We start from the raw sequence: 16,895 nt of genomic DNA on the forward strand, positions 1-16,895 counted from the left end.
ATCCCAACGAAACACACGCGCGTCGGGGACTGAGATAGCCCCCAGGGCGTGATGTCTGTCCGGCTTCACTCCTGCCACCTTTCACAACTCCACTAGCTATTTTGTGCCAGTCGTTCGCCTTTTATTCACTTGTCGTTCTCAGGTTATGCTAACAAAATGAACGCTGAAACGAAGCAAGAAACCCTTTAGCAGCATTTAAAAAAAGGGATAGTGTTTATAGCTTGACTGTCTAAAATAAACGTTCCCCGAGCGCTTCCTTGAACGCAAATCGGCTGAGAGAAGACTCACCAAGGAACACCAGGGTTGTTTAAAAACAGCACCGCCAACCCCCCCCCCCACTCCCTACGCAAGTCTCTCTCAGTATTACAATTTAATGCGTCCCGATGGCTTGCATTGTAAGCGCCTCGGGGCTTTGATCGCGCTACATAAATCCATTATCTTTCGAATTTGAACTGAATTTCTTTCTCCATTTTAAGTGTTTAAAAGATCGTGTTGAAAACCACCAGATCTTTAAATTAGGGAGGGGGACGACGATAAAGTTTTGTCAGAGGTGGAGGGGCGGAAGAGAGAAAGCGCAAGGCAAAATTGGAAGTCGATTTGGACAAAGTGGGGGGGGGCGCAAACAAACAAACAAAATGGGTTATCTTTGCGTTCACAAAACCAGGCAGAGATTTTTGGGGGGCGGGGGGAAACCTTACCTCCCTGGATCCTGTCTTGATTTCAACACGGTGTTCTCAAGAAATGGATAATTAATTATATGGCTTCAGTTTTTAAAATGTAGTGAGGGAGGGTTAATTAAACAAACAAACCCACGCACAAGCATCTAAAAATCTAACTTGGAAAACTAAATCCAAATATTTAATGACATCATTCGATGACATGAGACCAAACTCCTTTAAAAAGAAAAGGGGAAGGTCGCCACAAGCCCTCCAGAAATCCAGCCTAGCCATTCACTCCCTATGCGGGGACCAGTTTCTCAAGAGGAAGAAGCCCCACGGTGTGCCCAAAGAGGGCTTAATTTGGCAGGGTTGGGTAACTGCGCCATCCTAAGCACGTCTACTCAGAAGTAAGCCTCCCACTGAGTTAGAGAGAACTTTCTCCTAAGTCAAGCTTTGGGCAGCTTCTCCACCGCCTTTTGTTTGGGTCGCCCCTAAACAAAGAAACAAACAAAACACAAGCAAAAGGGTTATTACATTTAGAACACGCGTTTGGCTCTTTCCTCACGATAAAAGCTGCCCCTGTTGAAGGAAAGGGGGGAGAATGTTACATTTCAGAGCCAAATAATCGCACGCAGCACCTGTTTATCTTCCCTCTGCTCCTCTGATATAAGAAACAGGTAACAACAACCCACCTTTTTTAAATAGGAGGTTTGCTCTGGGTTGCTTTTTTTTTTCCACCGCCACAAAAGCCTTCTCTTCCCTGTTCCCGCCTTCTCCTTCAGTATCAAACTTCTAGACAGCCCCGGATTATATACATAAATATATTTAAGGTCTGGGGGAAAATGGTTCATTAAAAGGCTGACCCCAGTTTACTTCCCCCCCCCTCCCCCGCCTTCCGAATCTGCTTCTGTTCCCAATTTCAGCACCACGTGACGGTGGGAGTGAGTTTAGGGGGTTTAAATTCACTTTCAAGGATAGAAAAAAGGGGGGACAGAAGTCTTTAATTTTTTTTAAGAGGGGGATAATCTTGTCCCAAAAAGAACCAGTAGTGTTTTGGGTTGTTTGTTTCCTAAATGTCATTGTGTTTCGTGGAAGGTCCACGGAAAACAAGAGTCCTTGTAAAAAAAAATCCTCCCAAAACTTATTTTTTGGGGGGTGGGAAGGAAAGGCAATATTTGGAGTCGAGTTAAGCTGAGGTAAGATAAATCTTCCCTTGTTATGTTATGCAGTAAATGTGTGTATATACTATAATATTGCAAATAAAAGTGAATAACAGTGCATTATATACAGTATAGGTCTACTCAAAAGCAAGCCCCGCTGAATTACCTTGTGTGTGTCTAGGATTGCAGATAAATTCGTGTTGTTGTTGTTATTGTTGTTGTTATTGTTATTATTATTATTATTATTAAAATTGCAATCGGAATACAATTGGTTCTAATATCTGGGCACCACAAACCTTTTTAATGTAATTTCTAGCTTGCAATCCTATCTATGCAATTTACCTTGGAGGAAATCCCATTTAACTCAGCGGCGCATGAGTAGACCTGTGTATGAATAATTTAAAATGGGATAGCCCAGATGAAGCCTGTTGGAGGGCGCTAGAAAGATAATGCTGCAATCCTATGCACACTTTTAAGTCCCAGGGGTTTCCAGAAAATGTTAGGATCGCGCTGAAATACTGTAGATTTCTTTTGGTAACTCTTATATCTTATATATCCAGTTATCTTATATAATTTTATTTTTATAGATCTATGACGTCTCACTGGTATACTAGCACATACGGATAGACAACCTATTAATGTCGGTGGCAAAATTCAGATTTTGCGGGTGGGATTGTACTCGCGGACGTTTATCTAACATCTTCCTTTTGCATGCCTCGCTAGACAAGTATGCACACGTGCTTTTGCACACGTGTAAATGCTCTCTGGAGGGTTCCCATTATCCATATGGATACAATACAAAGTTGGCGGAGGTTAAGCTTTGAAAACTAATCATTGTGGATTTAGCTGAAGAGGTCAGGCATTTAAAATCTCAGACTGTAATTCTCTCCCCCTACCCCCGCCACACCCGCTTCTAAAAAAATAATCTTCTATGCTACAGAGACCATGTATTGCATTTTAATTATTTTTATTCTTATTCTGAAGTAGCTGAAGAGGAGAGTTTTTTAAAAAGTCTCTTTCAATAGTTCACTCTCAGGTGCTGTTAGTTTAAAACTCAACTTTTTATTATCAAATTTTCTTCCCTCTCCCCCCCCCTTCCCCTATTTTGTGGAGTTTTTTCTTTGCTATTTTTCTTTCTTTCCTCCCCACTTCCCTATCCTCTTTTCCCCATTTTTTCGCGTTTCCTCCATTTTATATATATGCATCCCCCCCTATTGGTTTATCAATACTAGCTGTGGACCGCCACCCCTTAACAAACACCACATTTAAACAATCGCAAGGTAAGCACTCTTGGTGTCCCGATGGGAGACAATTTGAGCACCTGCTTAACATACAGTAATGTCTACTCAGAGGTAAAATCAGATTGCATTCGATGGGGTTTAGTTCCTAAATCAACACACTCCCTAGTCCCATTGAATTAAATAGGACTTCTGAGTAAACATGCATGGGCTTTCACTCCTAATCCTTGCCCTTGACATTTATGCCGGCAGAGCGATCCTATAGATCTCTGCTCAGAAGTAAAATATCAATGGGCTGGCTCCATAGAATTCCTTGCCCTAGTCAGGGCGCTCAGAATTTCCCCTTGACAAATGTTTTTTTTTTTTTTTTCATTTTGGAAGGGTGGCGGTGCCCTTAATCGCGCAAAGTAAAAGGGTTGATTGATCTCTATAATATGTTAAATTTCCAGAATCCAATTCTCATCCTAGATAATAATCTAAAATCGTGAAATTATTGATATAGTTACAGGGGAGGGAAAGAAAATTAATAGATATCTCCTGATTTAGCTGCCTTCACACCGGTATTTTTTGGGCGGGGGATCGGAAGTTCTAGCCAACGTCAGTCATGCTCAGAGAAGATCCTTTGAAATGAATGGGCATGACTAATCTTCCAGTTCAGTGGATCTACTCTGAGTAGATTTGAGCTGGTTACAACCACGAGGCTGCCAGCTATGGGTGCTTGCCTGGAAGAGTAAAAGCTCACTGGCTAGGAGGAGTTTACTTCCAAGTAAAATCTCGGACTGCAGATTATAGGATGGACGGGGATATTGCAGGACAATAGGGTCTTAAATGCCTCCTTCGGAAGCCATCGCTAATTCGCTACCCATCCCAACGGAAGTTGTGGCTATATTACTTTCTAGATGCAGAGGCAACAGACAGTAGAAGCGATTGGCTCGTTGATTCCCAGCCATCTCTCCCGTTCTAATTTCTCTCCATTTTCTGCAAGAAAGCCTGAAAAGAGGACCTGGAAAGGAAGAAAAAACACCCTACTTTAGTTGGGGTTTTTTAAAGTTAAAGCAAGCTTTGAAATTAAACGCATAAATCCAAATTAATGACCACTAATCAGTCTGTGCGAGCATTTTTTTTAATTTAAAAAAATCAAAACTATGGTTTGTATCCAACTAGATTGTACTCTGCGCCCTGTTGCAGCTCATGAGAACTTAATTCCTCGTTCAACGTGGATATGTAAAACTAGATACATTCTCCGGCCCTGTTACACAGTTGGTGCCTACAAGGTATTGATTCCTCCAGCCGTCCAACCTCGCTTTTTGGGGCGCTTTTACGCACAAGATCGGTTTGTGCCCACAGGCTGACACCTAAGACCCATTCGCCCTGCAGTCCGGGTGAATGGGGCGCCTGGATTTAAGGCGCAAGGTCCGTGGAACTGAGTTGGGCTTTATTCCGAGTAAATAATTTCCAGGCTGCCATCCTATTCACACTTCCATAGGAGTAGTATATCCTCTTGAGGGGTTTACTTCGGGGGAAACATGACGCATTTTTATATGTATGCATATGAAACTGCCATTAAGGTCGGCCAGAAATGCCCAAGGATCAGGATGGGATTCTAATCTCTCTCTACTGGGAAAGAAGTCCCATTGAAACCAGTGGAGGTTACTTCTGAGTAAACATGCTTCGGAGCGGGTTGAATGTACGTGGAACCGCTGAGTTCACTCCGGAGTCAATCCCGCTCGATATTTAATGCCACGTAGGCATTTTAGGAGAGCGAACGGACTTGTTTCCTAAAGGAAGTCGCCTGAGAGCATCTGTTTGCGTCTCGTTTGGTTATTTTAATTATTTATGTATTTTTAAAAATAGGGGGTTGAAAGCTACAAAGTTTCGTAGGGAGGATCTTAATTTCTGAATAAAACCAACAGTTTGCTGGTTATTTTTATGATATTCTGGTTGGTTCTCAGAAGGACATTTGCATGACTGTGGATTTTTGTCTATTTCTCTGGATGTTTTAATATAGGATATTTTAGCATCAGGATATTTTGAATCAATGTTAAATGTAGAAAACCCATTTTATAGAGCAAAATGCTCGTTTTTTATTTTTGAAATTTAAACATACTGTATTTAGATCTGCGTGCGTATGTGTGTGTGTGGAGTAAAGTTGCAATCTTATGCACACTTAGTTTGGGAGTAGCTAAATCCAGTGGAATTCGAAGCCCTGGCCTGTGCCGCTGTGTTCAACGGAGCAGCCCCGGAAGTAAACGCATGAGGACTGCATCTTTAACTTCCGAATAAACGCGCTTATGGTTTGCACGAAATGATACATTGAAAAAGAACTCGGATTCTGTAAGATTTTTTATATACGGGCCTTTCAGACGATAAGGAGTTCACACAAGAATTTGTCCCTAACCCGAGGTAACCCCACGATTCTCTGAGCCTGTTTCACTCGAAGCAAGGCTTGGCCAGAGAAGGCAGACAACCCTGCCATGTGAACCCTGTTTACTTGGAAGTAAGCCCCACTGTGTTCAACGGGGGCTTATTCCCAGGTAAGTTGTACTGTAGGTAGGATTCCAGCCTCCTGTGTCCCAAGCGCTGGTAAAGTCCACCGGCCTGTGACATTTCGCAGGCTTTTTCAAATCGTTTATTTATTACAGGCTGAAATGTTGGAGGCTTTATTTTTTAGCGGAGCGGGGGGCGGGGACCGACTGAATACTATCCATTGTGTTCTGAAATCGGTACCGAGGAAACCGCGCCAATTGTTCACCTTCAGCTGTGTTTTCGTACTTGTGGATCCTCTCAATTTTGTGTTCTCTCATATTTATCTATGTGTGAGTACTGTATAGTATATGTTAAAAAAATTCTTTCCTTGGGGGTCAATTTCTTTGACTCTTTCCATCCCAGCAGAACTGAGGTTGTGGAGACGAGCGACGCAGCCTTCTCTCTCCCTCTCCCGCAGTAATTTGGGGGGTGTTTATTAAGGCTCGGCCTCTTTACTCAAAAGTAAGACACCCCCCCACCTTCCTCTTCCATACCCCATTAAAACTGACACTGCTCTAGACATTTGCTTGTTGCAGGTAGGGAGGTTGCATGTATGTACAATAGGCGTGTGATATATTTACTCCGCTTTTTAAATCCGGTGTCAATCCCCATTCGAAAGAAAAGGAATCGCTGCGGAGTAATTAGGTTTGGGATCGTAACCATCCTCTTTTCGAGGGAGTGGAGAAAAAAAGGGAGAGAGAAAAGCAAACTCCAGACTGTTGTTTTGGTGCAGGAAATATATAATCAACTTTTTGCAAGTTTTGCCCTCGGATCCATCAAATCTCCACATCCCCATTTCTTCAGACCGCTGCAATTCCCTCACCGCACCCTCCAAATCCACCCTTCCTAAACTTCAAAATGAATCGGTTCCTGACCCACCCACCCCATCACACCCGCTATAGGGGGGGGGGAGGCGTAACCTCTCCTGCAAACGTGTTTTTCTCCCCTCCTTCATTCAATCGGGGGCTCTTTCAATTTTCTACACCCCCCCCCCAAACTACATTGCTACAGGGTTCATGGACAGTTAGGGGGAGTGACGATGGCCCTGATTCCCCCACCTAAAAAAAAAATGAATTTACAAGTTCCCTCGGAGGAAGCAATTCAAAAGGCCCAGTCAATAATATTTGTAACTGTACAGTTTTGGCCGCCATATATATCATAAATAGCACATTTTTCAGAACAGCTAATGGATCAGTTTTCATTTGCGCTAAGAAAACGAGCCGGCTGCCTTATTTACTTCCAAGTGAGTCCCGCGTATGAGTAAGTAGCCCTTATTTTCCAGGTAAACATGCTATTTTGGAACATGGTGGGAATATTAATAGCATAGATGTATATTTGTTTTTAATCCACCGGACTAACTGATGTGTGTGTGTGTGTGCATTATATATATATATATATATATATATATATATATATATATATATATATATATAATAGATGTGTTTGCCCGCGTATCTTTAATATTTCAGTCTTTAACGCCACAAAATTCTCCTCCCCCAGGAAAGTAAAATGCCATCAAATGTAAGTTCGATTTGTCTTAAAATGAAATGGCGTTCGTTTGTTTGTTTTTGAGGCATTTTAAATGCTACAGGGACTTCGATTTTCTTCTTCAAGTCCCCTTTCTGCTTTGTGTCGCTGCTTGAACAGTCTGGGCCCAATAATATTTGACTTATTCATCCCCCCTCTTCTCCAAATGCTAAATTGGTTCCCCGAATATCCTTTTTCCTTCCTCTCAAGCCTAATCGATCCCCCCAATCAATCAAAAAATCATTTTAAAACTAAATGATCGAATCTCGCTCCGGTGAGTGTTTTAAAATACCAAATAGTTATGAGGAAGGTGAGATGAGGTTCTTAACCCCCCACCCGGCCCTGTATCTTGGCCGGGAGGGGAATAAGACTGTGACTGTTTAAGTGCTTTGTCGCTTTGAACTCCACCTAAAAGATAGATGTAGAGATTGCCCCCAAAATCGGGGAGGGGGGTGACAGAAAAAAAAAAGCGAAAAGCTTCCTCTCTCCTTTCGTCCTCTTCGCCTCAGAAGGAGCCACGCTGAAACTTCGTCTGGGAGTTGAGTTTTTAACAGCTCAGGTCTGTGCCATGCATGGCTACTCGGAAATAAACGCCAGTGAGTTTAGGGAGGCTTACTCCCAGGTAAGCGTGGATTGGATTGCAGCCCGAAAACGCGTTGGGAGAAGCTCCTCTCCCCTCCTCTGCTCTGAAGCTAGGAGAGCTGCAGAATATTGTTTTCGGAGCTGCAAAACTGGTAAATTGTCTTGCCTTGTCCTGTCTGTCTGTCTGTCTTAAACAAATTCTGTCCGCTTGCTTAGACAGAGAGAGAGATGCAAGCTTTTTGAGTCCCACAGAGCTCTGCTTCAGGAATTCTATTGTTTGTTGGATATTTTCGCGACGGGGTGTGTGTGTGGGGGGGGGGAAGTGAGGACACCTTTCTCCCTGCCAAAAGGGTACTCTCAGTCTCCAGGCAGCACAATCTTGGTTTGGGGGGGAGGGGTTATAGCCAATACCTACTTGGAGTAGACTCATTGAAGTGAATGAGCCTATGTTTGTCATATCCATTGATTTTCAACGGGTCTACTCGTGAGTATCACCAGTACTGGATACAAGGCAGGAGTTAGGAAGTGGTGGTGGATAGTCAGACAATTGTTAGTACGGTACTGCTGTTGTTGATTCTTATACTGTAGGGGTGTAAATCTTTGCAGAATACAGGAGCATGAAGGTCCCTTTCCCCAAAGAGCTTACAACCTAAAATTTGTCAACATAAGAAAGACTTGGGGGGGCATAAACAGGGGGAACACCATATGATTTATTTCAGTTGCACATACTTAGTTCTGGTAACAGGCTCCATTACAGGAGGGCATTGGGGATTAGAAGGCTGTACCGAAGGGTTCATGTAAAAGGTGGGCTTGTGAGAATGGATTTGGTGCAGGTAAGAAAGAGGGGTCGTAACAATAACTTTAAAAATCACCATCACTAATGTTGATGATGAAGACAGCCCCCTGTCCCATGACTCTTAACATAAGTTGCCATACTTTTTAAGGATTGTTACTCTTAGGAGTTTCCTAAGCAAGGTAGCGGAAATCCACTATTGGCTGAGGACCTCTTAGGAGCTGGATGGATTTGGTCTGTCAAATACCAGGATGGCTGTTGTAGGAGTCTGTATTGTGGACTTTAGTCCTTCAGTGCCATAGCATATGGTATATGATGGTGCTGCAAGTCCCAAGTATGTGGCAAAAGGCCTCAGCTCTGCCCAGAGAACCTCCCAGGTTCAATCCCAAACATATCCAGGTAAGGAGAGAGAGAGAGAGAGAGAGAGAGAGAGAGAGAGAGAGAGAGAGAGAGAGACTCCCTGTCTGAAATCCTTGAGAGCTGCTGCCAGTTGGTGTCAACAGTATTGAGCTAGAATAGATGGACCAATGGGCTGACTCACAATGAGAACACTTCTCGTGTGTGTGTGTGTGTGTGTGTGTGTGTGTGTGTGTGTGAAATATAAAATTTACTAGGCTTTTGTTTTGATTTTGTTTTGTTTTGTTGGGTTGCAAACTTTCTAGAATCTGTGTCCTTCTGAATACAAATAAAATTTCAGCTAGAAATTGGCATGTGTGTGTTCACCTTCTAAACTTGAGGAAGTTAAGCCCCCTCAGGCTGATCGTAGTATAAATGCATTTAATTCAGGCTACCCAGTGCTTAACTTCACTGAGTTTAGGGTCATTTGCTGGTAGCTGACATTTCAAAATGTTTTTTGTTTGTCTGTTTGCTTTCTGTGTGGTTTTGTTTGCCCACTCAGTTGAGTGATTGTGATGGATGGGTTTGGACCAGAAGAGAGTTGGTCTTTTTCTGTGTTTCTTCCAACACCTAATTATGGAACCCACCAGCATGATGTTGTGAAGGCCACAAATGGCTTTTTAAATATAGAATAATAAGGATTACAGAGCCATCCTATGCAGAAATAAATCCCATGGAATTCAACGGGAGTTACTCCCAGATGAGTGTGTATACAATTGCTGCTGTAAGGCCATTTCACAGAGATATCTATCCATAGCTATTAGGCCACGATATCTATATTGAACCCTGGAGGCAGTGTACCGCTAAATTTCAGCTGAGGGAGGGGTGGCCATCTTTGGGGTGGAATACAGGACCAGACAGACCTTCAGTCTGATACGGTGAGTCATTTCTCATATTTCAATGCGCCCAAATATCTATATTATATTAATTATTTTTGAACAGTACTCTGTAAATGTGCAAATCATTCCCAAACCTTTGCATAGTATATTCATCTTCACATTACCCAATGTGGTCCAGTGGCTAAGGAAAGCAGAGATGCTGCCTTGGGGAAGTCCCACTCTGCTGCAGACACCATTGTGTGGCCCTGGGCAAATCCCTCTCTCTCGACCTCAGTCCTCCAACCTGTAAAATGGGAGCAAACAGTTATCTGTCCCCTAACAGGAGCTATAAGGACCCAGGTTGTGATTATCCCTGTTATATGGATGGAGGCGTTGAGGCTGGCAGCTGCTCGCCCAATGCAAAACATGTTTCATTATGAGGGTTGTGCATACATATGTATGCTGTTCTGCTTTTTGGTTTCCCAGAAGCATTTGCTTGTCAACTGTGAGAACAGGATGCTGGCGTAGAGGAGGTTCTGGTCTGATCCAGCAGGGCTCTTTTATGTTGTGCATCAGCTTGCCCAGGTCCTTGGATCTCGAGAGGAGGTCTTTCTCATTGCCCCATCACTAGGGGGTATATGTTGGGTGGTGACATAGGATATGGGTTTCATCTTCATGGCACCCTGAGAGTGGAATGCACTCCCCTCTGGAACTACAGTGGATGCCAGCATTGTTGACATTCCAGTGCCCTGTTAAAACCAGTCTGTTTGTCCCAGATGCTGCAGGATGCTAGTGCGTTGCTGTAACTGATGGAGTTTTTATGTCGGAATTTTTAATTCTATTTTACATGCAGTCACTTTTGCTGGCTTCTTGTAATATTGTAATCTGCCTTAGGGTTGTTTGATGAAGGGCAGGTAAATAATTAACAAACAGACAGTTTATTGGCTCTCTGGGGGGAAAGGTGCCACTTTTTAAAATTCATGAAGAGGTTATGAGTATGATGCTGTAGAGATCTGTGTGACTCAGGGGAAGGCAGAAGCGAGGTAACCCAGGTCAGAGTGTGCTTGTGCCATCAGCTTCCTGCCCAGCCAGAAAGGACTCCGCCGCAGTAAATTTTATCTCCATTATTAAAATTGCAAACCACTTTGAATGCCCTGGTGGAAAGGCAGTATACAAATGCAACAAACCACAGAGCTGATAAACATACAGAAAAGGGGCAAGTGACATGACCCAAGTTGGAGCATCTTTCTGGAGACAGAAAATAAGAAGCTGGAGCCTCTTGGTGACAAGACAACTACTGGGAGGAGATCAGGATAGAATTGTATAAAATTTAATTATGCACCGTCTTGTAAGACAGACAGGCAAACTTTTTTCCTTCCCTCTCTCTCCCATAGGACTCACCCAGTGGAAATAATTAGCAGACAGTTCAAGATTGACAAACAGGGGTGTATTTGTTCACTCAACTCATAATAATTAATGGATGGGATTCACACTCACAAGCTGTGGAGGCGGCCACAAACCGAGGGGACAGTTTTCAAATTTTGGATTAGGCAGGTTAATGAATGGGGGTAGAGAATTGTGAAAGCTGAACTGAACTTCCAGGTTTAAAGGCAGTCTATCTCTGGGGCTGAAGGTGGGGGCACTGTTTTCACGCCTGACTTGTGAGCGTCCCAAAAACAACTGGCCGGCAGCTGTTAGGAAAAACAGGACACTGTACATGGGCATTTAGTATGGTGGAGCCAGTTCTTCATGGTTTCAGCCTCTTTCAAGGCTGCCTGCCACAGACAGACACTCTGCAGCAGGAAGGAGAAGCAGCACCTGTTGGATAGCTGGTCTGCTGTTTTAAAGGCACAGACCTCCTTGTCTGTTGCAGCAGGAGCTCTGGAGAGCAGTGGGGACACAGAAAGATAATCTTGAGTCAGATCATTCGCTCCAGTATTGTCTACACTGACTGGCAGCACCTCTCCAATGTTTCAGGCAGGGAATCTTTTTCAGCCCTTTCTGGAGATGTTGGGGTTGGACCTAGGGCCTTCTGCATGCAAAGCAGATGCTCTGCTACTGAGCTACATCCCTTCTCTCTTGCTTGTGCTTTGGGGCTCATCTCTTGAGGCAGGGTGTGCGCTGCCTGTTCCCCACCCCACCCCCACCCCCACCCCAACCCCAGATATCTGGCCCTTGATATAGATGTGGGCTTTTATGCTCAAAAGCCAAAGGCCTGCTATCTCTTTAGCCGTTCAGCCAGTATTATTAGTTGATGCCCCGAGCACGTTATTTGCCTGACTGTGCTCTCCAGATGTACTATAATTTAAACCATGATGTGCCTCTCTGACCCCCCCTCCCTTTCCGAAAGCAGCATCCAAACACTGAGAAGGGAGTTCAGGGTGGAGGGAGGAGATGGTGCTGTCCCAGCTTGGCTGCTCCATGGTACTCTGAGCAAAAAGGGGGGGAGAAAGCGGGTGAGGAGGCAGGGCCAGTTTTGGGAAAGGGGACTGCAGGTTGAGGGAGAGTGTGGTGGTGATGGGGAATAGAAGGAGAAGGGGGGCCCGGTTGCTTGGAAGATCCTAAGTAAGAAACTAGTTGGAACTCCCGAAGACTGACAGCAGCAACGTCAGCAGAGGAGAGGGAGGGAGGGACGGCAAGAAGGGTGGGCAGTCAAGACTCCAAACTGGCGCTCTCTCTTCCCCTCTTCTCTCTCTCTCTCTCTCTCTCTCTTTTATTTAATGGAACGTTTTAAGAGGAGATCTTAAAGGTACAAAACGAGATCTATGGGAATAGACCAGCTTAGAAGGAACCATCTCTCTTCATTTGGGATCCCCTCTCTCTGCGTGTTCTTTCCCCCCCCCCCCGGGGGAAAAAATAATCAAAAAAGCAGATTCATTTTTTAAGGACCTAGAACCAGAAATGGACTCTTTTTAAATTATCATTTGGTGGTGGTGATTTTGTATGTTTGTGCGAGTTTCCCCCCTTCTTCTTCAAAGGATTTGGGAAAGGAAGGGTGATTTCACCCCCCTCTTTTTAACAAGGATGCTGATCCCTCTTGGATGCTTTTGATGAAACAACAGCAGCGAAACTTCGCCAGACTTCTCGTTCCAGCAGCGTCAAGCCTCGAGCGATTACTGTGAGTCAAGAGTTTTCTCTCCAACCCTCCCCCCCCCCCGCGACACACGCACACATCGCAAAGTAAAGACCCCCAGCTAGGTTAAAAAGGGGTGGTGGATGGAGAGGGGGGGAGCGGGCCAAAAGAAGTGTTTGCCACCTCGCCAGCTTTTTGCCAGGCACAGAGGGGGTGGGTGGAGGGAGAAGAGGAAGGACCAAGCTCGAATCTACAGGAATGAATTCACCACCACCAGTAGAAAAAGAGGGAGGGGAGACCTGCCAGGTTGTGTCCAGATCAACATTATGTGCAGTTGTTGGGTTGCGCTTCAGCCAACCTCCCCTTTCTTATATGTACGTGCACGCGCGTCCCCTCCAATTTGTGTTGAGCTTATGTATGTGTATCTGTTCCCTAAAAACATGGAATGCTTCATCTCTTCCCTCCTCCATCAACCATCCCCCAAACTAATCACAGGGGCCTATATGATGGCGAATGCGTTTCAACTGCTGTTATTTCTAGGGAAGGAGAGGAATCGCCAAGGTTTGGGGAGCAGGAATCTCTGGGGCAAGGTTCGGGTGGAAAAGAAAATGGAGGGCGGGAATTATTTTTATTTTTAAATACACATATAAGTGGGCATTACAGCATTCTAGGTTGAACATTCTGAAAAAAGCTGCTATCTAGAATTTGTAATGGATTTGCCCAAACCACACACTCCCTAATAATTATTTTTAAAGATCCAGTGTAAGTAAGTTTTCTTTTTCAAAGTATTTTTTTTCCTATCACACTTTAGATACTCTCACTTTAATAAATCTGATGATTTATTTATTTTTACCTGACCTTCTGGGCCTTTTGAGTTGATGATTTGCAGAGCGTAATCTTTAAGCATCTTTGCCCAAAAGTAAGGCCCCTTGAGTTCAATAGGACTTCCTGACTAGCAGGATTCACAGCACTAGATCACTCATTCATTTGATAATTAGACTGCACAGCTTTGTGTAACAGAAAACAAAAAGTACAGAGCTAATGTTGCTATATATCACATTTCAAAAAAGTAAATTATCATTTTGAAAGGCCTTTTTTCTAACCAGGCATGTTCTAATCAAAGAGAATTCAAAGACCTGCAACTTTCTGCAGTAGATGGAGATCTTGGGAGATGGGAATAAAAACCCATTTAGAAGCAGAAAGAGAAAGTATTTTGAAAACGGTTCTTTTTTTAAAAAAAAGACAAAAAAGGCGACCAGATCGATTTGCCAATACTGTATAGTAGTCGGAAATTAGGGGCGTGTTTTTTTTTTTTAATCCTTCAGGAGGACTTTGTAACTCCCTCTGTACTTCTATGACGAATGCGCGTTTGCCAACATCTCAGCCTTTACTACGGGAACGTCACAGACTCCCGACGGAGGTGGATTCGAAAGAATAACACCTTAAACATTAATGCCACTAATAAATAAAAGTTCTGGGGAGTGGCGCCTGCGTAGAAACGGTGTTCCTTCCTCGCCCTCGCCTTTGAACTTCAGGCAACTCATCTGAACCCGCGTTACTTTAGGGGCGGCGTGGTGGAGTTGGGGAAACTGGATGTAAACAAAAGCGCCCACGCTTTGGAGAGCGCTTTTTTGAGAAGTCTTTTTGAACCAATGTGGCCAGGTCTATAGTACAGGAGTAGTAAGTACGGTAGGAAGGAAGGGGAAGACGAAGTAGGTAGAAGTTTCCCCGGGAATTTAAAAGTGTCTGTGTGTGTTGGGGCGGGGGAGATGCGTCAACCTCCGATATTAAACTACGCTTTAAATTTGGAAAGTTTAGACCCATTGACTGCTGCAGAGCCTACAGTAAAAATCAACTTAAAAGAAACTGGCAGCGCTCCAAGTACAACAGGGGAACTCACCTTAGATATCTAATATTCCGGGTGGGGGTGAGGGTGGGAATCGATCCTGCAAGTGGTGGCACTGAGGGGAAATCTAGACCCCCCCTTTTTAAATGGGTAGGCCATGCTTGATTATGTTGTGGCTCTAACTCTCCAATGGTTTGACTTCACCTCCAAAGTCGCGCTCTTCCACTGTGTCCGGAGACAGACGGGGGCCTGCCAACCAACCAACCAACCGGTTCCCCATCCAACTTGATCATTAATTCAATCAAGATCTAACTTGATAATATTAACAGTAGCAACACAAATGCATTGTTTTTGTTGCCCTCATAGGATGATTAGCTGTAATAATATAAACGGCGCTGTTATTAAAATCAATGATAATTTTCCCTGGCCACGTTTTGCCCTTGAAGCAGCTTGTGTGTGAGAGAACAAGGCCACTGCTATGTTACAGACAGGGAAACTGAGGCCGAGAGGAATCTGGCCAAGTCAATGGTGGCCAGCTGGCATTTGTTTTATGAGTCGGATTTCTGAAGCCAACCACACTACGTGAACTTACTCTGGAGTAAGTTATTTAGAAGACGTAAATCTCCGGCATTTGCCTGTAAATAAATGTGCTTCGCGTTACACAGTTATGGCGGAATGTTTCATTCACTCCTGTTTTGGGTCCCAAACTTGCATGAACTATGTAATTTATTTGAGAATTAAACAGGCATACGTTTTGGGGTGGAATGACAACAAATCGCTTCCTAATTCTAGGTAGCCTTCACCAGGTATGAGGAACCAAGTTGAACATTTTCTTTTATAATAACGATGATGAGACATACCCACCCACAAATAATCTTCCTATGTGTTTTTGTTTTTTAAAAAAATACGAGCAGTGTATTTTAACTACAAGTATCACACACCTCAGCACCTTATATAGAGCATCCTTTAAAATAAAGGAACCTTGCACCCTACCTAAATGTCCCTGGTAGGTATGTGGGTTTAGAAATATGCACGGCTCAGCAGAGCTGGACTGAGTTTCTTCCAGGCTAAGTGCGTGTTGGGTTGCAGTTTAACAGAACGACCCCACTCATATCAACTCAGAAGTAAGTCCTACTGGCGTCAGTGGGGCCTACTCCCAGAAAAGCAGATTTGTAGTTATAGCCTATATGCACTTTCATGCCTGAGAGTAAATCCCACTGAACTCAACAGGGTTTATTTCCAAGTAGACCTTTGTAGGGTTGCATTGCAAGTATCCCAATAAAAGCGACCTCTCTGGGTGCCGTTTGAGCAGCATGTTAGTTTCCTCTCAAAATAATCTCTTAAAATTGCTTGGCTAAATCTGTTTTTTTAAACAAACAAAGCCAGAATTCTCCCTGTTTGTGTAAAATGTCAGGGCATGCATTATATAAAACTCCAACGCACCTACTTTTTAAAAGTGGGGGTTGGGCAAAGGGCTGTGCCGCCGTTTTTTAAAAAGCTGGCTTTTAAAAAAAGTTCAGGATGGTGTGTAGATAAATGGTTCCTTTCCTTTAAGAAAAGGAAAACGAAAAGGAAAGTGCGTGTGTGTTTTTAAACATGCTGGTGATCGCGGCGCTCAGACGTCACCAGAGCGCCCATTTTTAAGCCCAAGGCCCTTTGGACAAGCTAGACATGCAGGGAGGCCCGATCCCAAGCAGGCTTACTTGGAAGTAAAGCATCCGCCTGCCCCCCCCCCTTTCCGCGGACGTGAAATGCTATATGCTCAGCTGCAGGTAGGCGCGCTCTTAGACGCGCCTTTCCCCATGGAGGGCGATACTTGGAAACGAGCCCCATTGAATCCGGTGACTTTAACACTGGGAGCAGGCATGGAAGGAAGGCTTCCGTTTGCAGCGCCGTCCTGAGCAAGTTGACCTGGAAGTAAGTCCCAATAGACCTAGGGAAGTCGGGCATAGAGTAGCGGATAGGATTGCAAGGGATATTGTATGGGGGGAAGGGGAACGATCCTATTTAAGGCTCAGTAATTCCTGGTAGTTTCCATTCGCGCATCAGTGCCTTCTGTCCATAGGGCCCAGACGTTCTCGCTGCCTTCTCCTAATGCATATAAACTTACTATACCGGTAGGTACTTTTGCGTTCCTTCTAAGAGCACCTGAATACTGTAGTGAAATGATTATTGTAGCGCCCTCAGCGTCCAGGCAGCGTTTTACAGTTTCCGGAGCCAACGCAGGTCGCTGCAGCGAGGCAAATGCAGCCTGGTTTCTGACTAGGCCTCTTTCAC

General features: G+C 44.2%; 1 protein-coding gene across 2 annotated transcripts in view; it reads left to right on the forward strand.

The window, feature by feature from the left end:
* Positions 1–12,289: 12,289 nt before the first annotated feature.
* TBX4 (T-box transcription factor 4) overlaps positions 12,290–16,895 on the forward strand; it is a 65,715-nt gene continuing 61,109 nt past the window's right edge. The window contains exon 1 of one of the 2 annotated variants that reach the window (XM_060283098.2): positions 12,290–12,817. The gene's annotated coding sequence lies outside the window, so the exon portion shown is untranslated. The remainder of the gene's footprint in view (positions 12,818–16,895) is intronic. The other variant, XM_035139412.3, reaches the window with a different exon arrangement.

Source organism: Zootoca vivipara, chromosome 14 (assembly GCF_965207765.1).
Source record: "Zootoca vivipara chromosome 14, rZooViv2.hap1.1, whole genome shotgun sequence".
Classification (NCBI taxonomy): domain Eukaryota; kingdom Metazoa; phylum Chordata; class Lepidosauria; order Squamata; family Lacertidae; genus Zootoca; species Zootoca vivipara.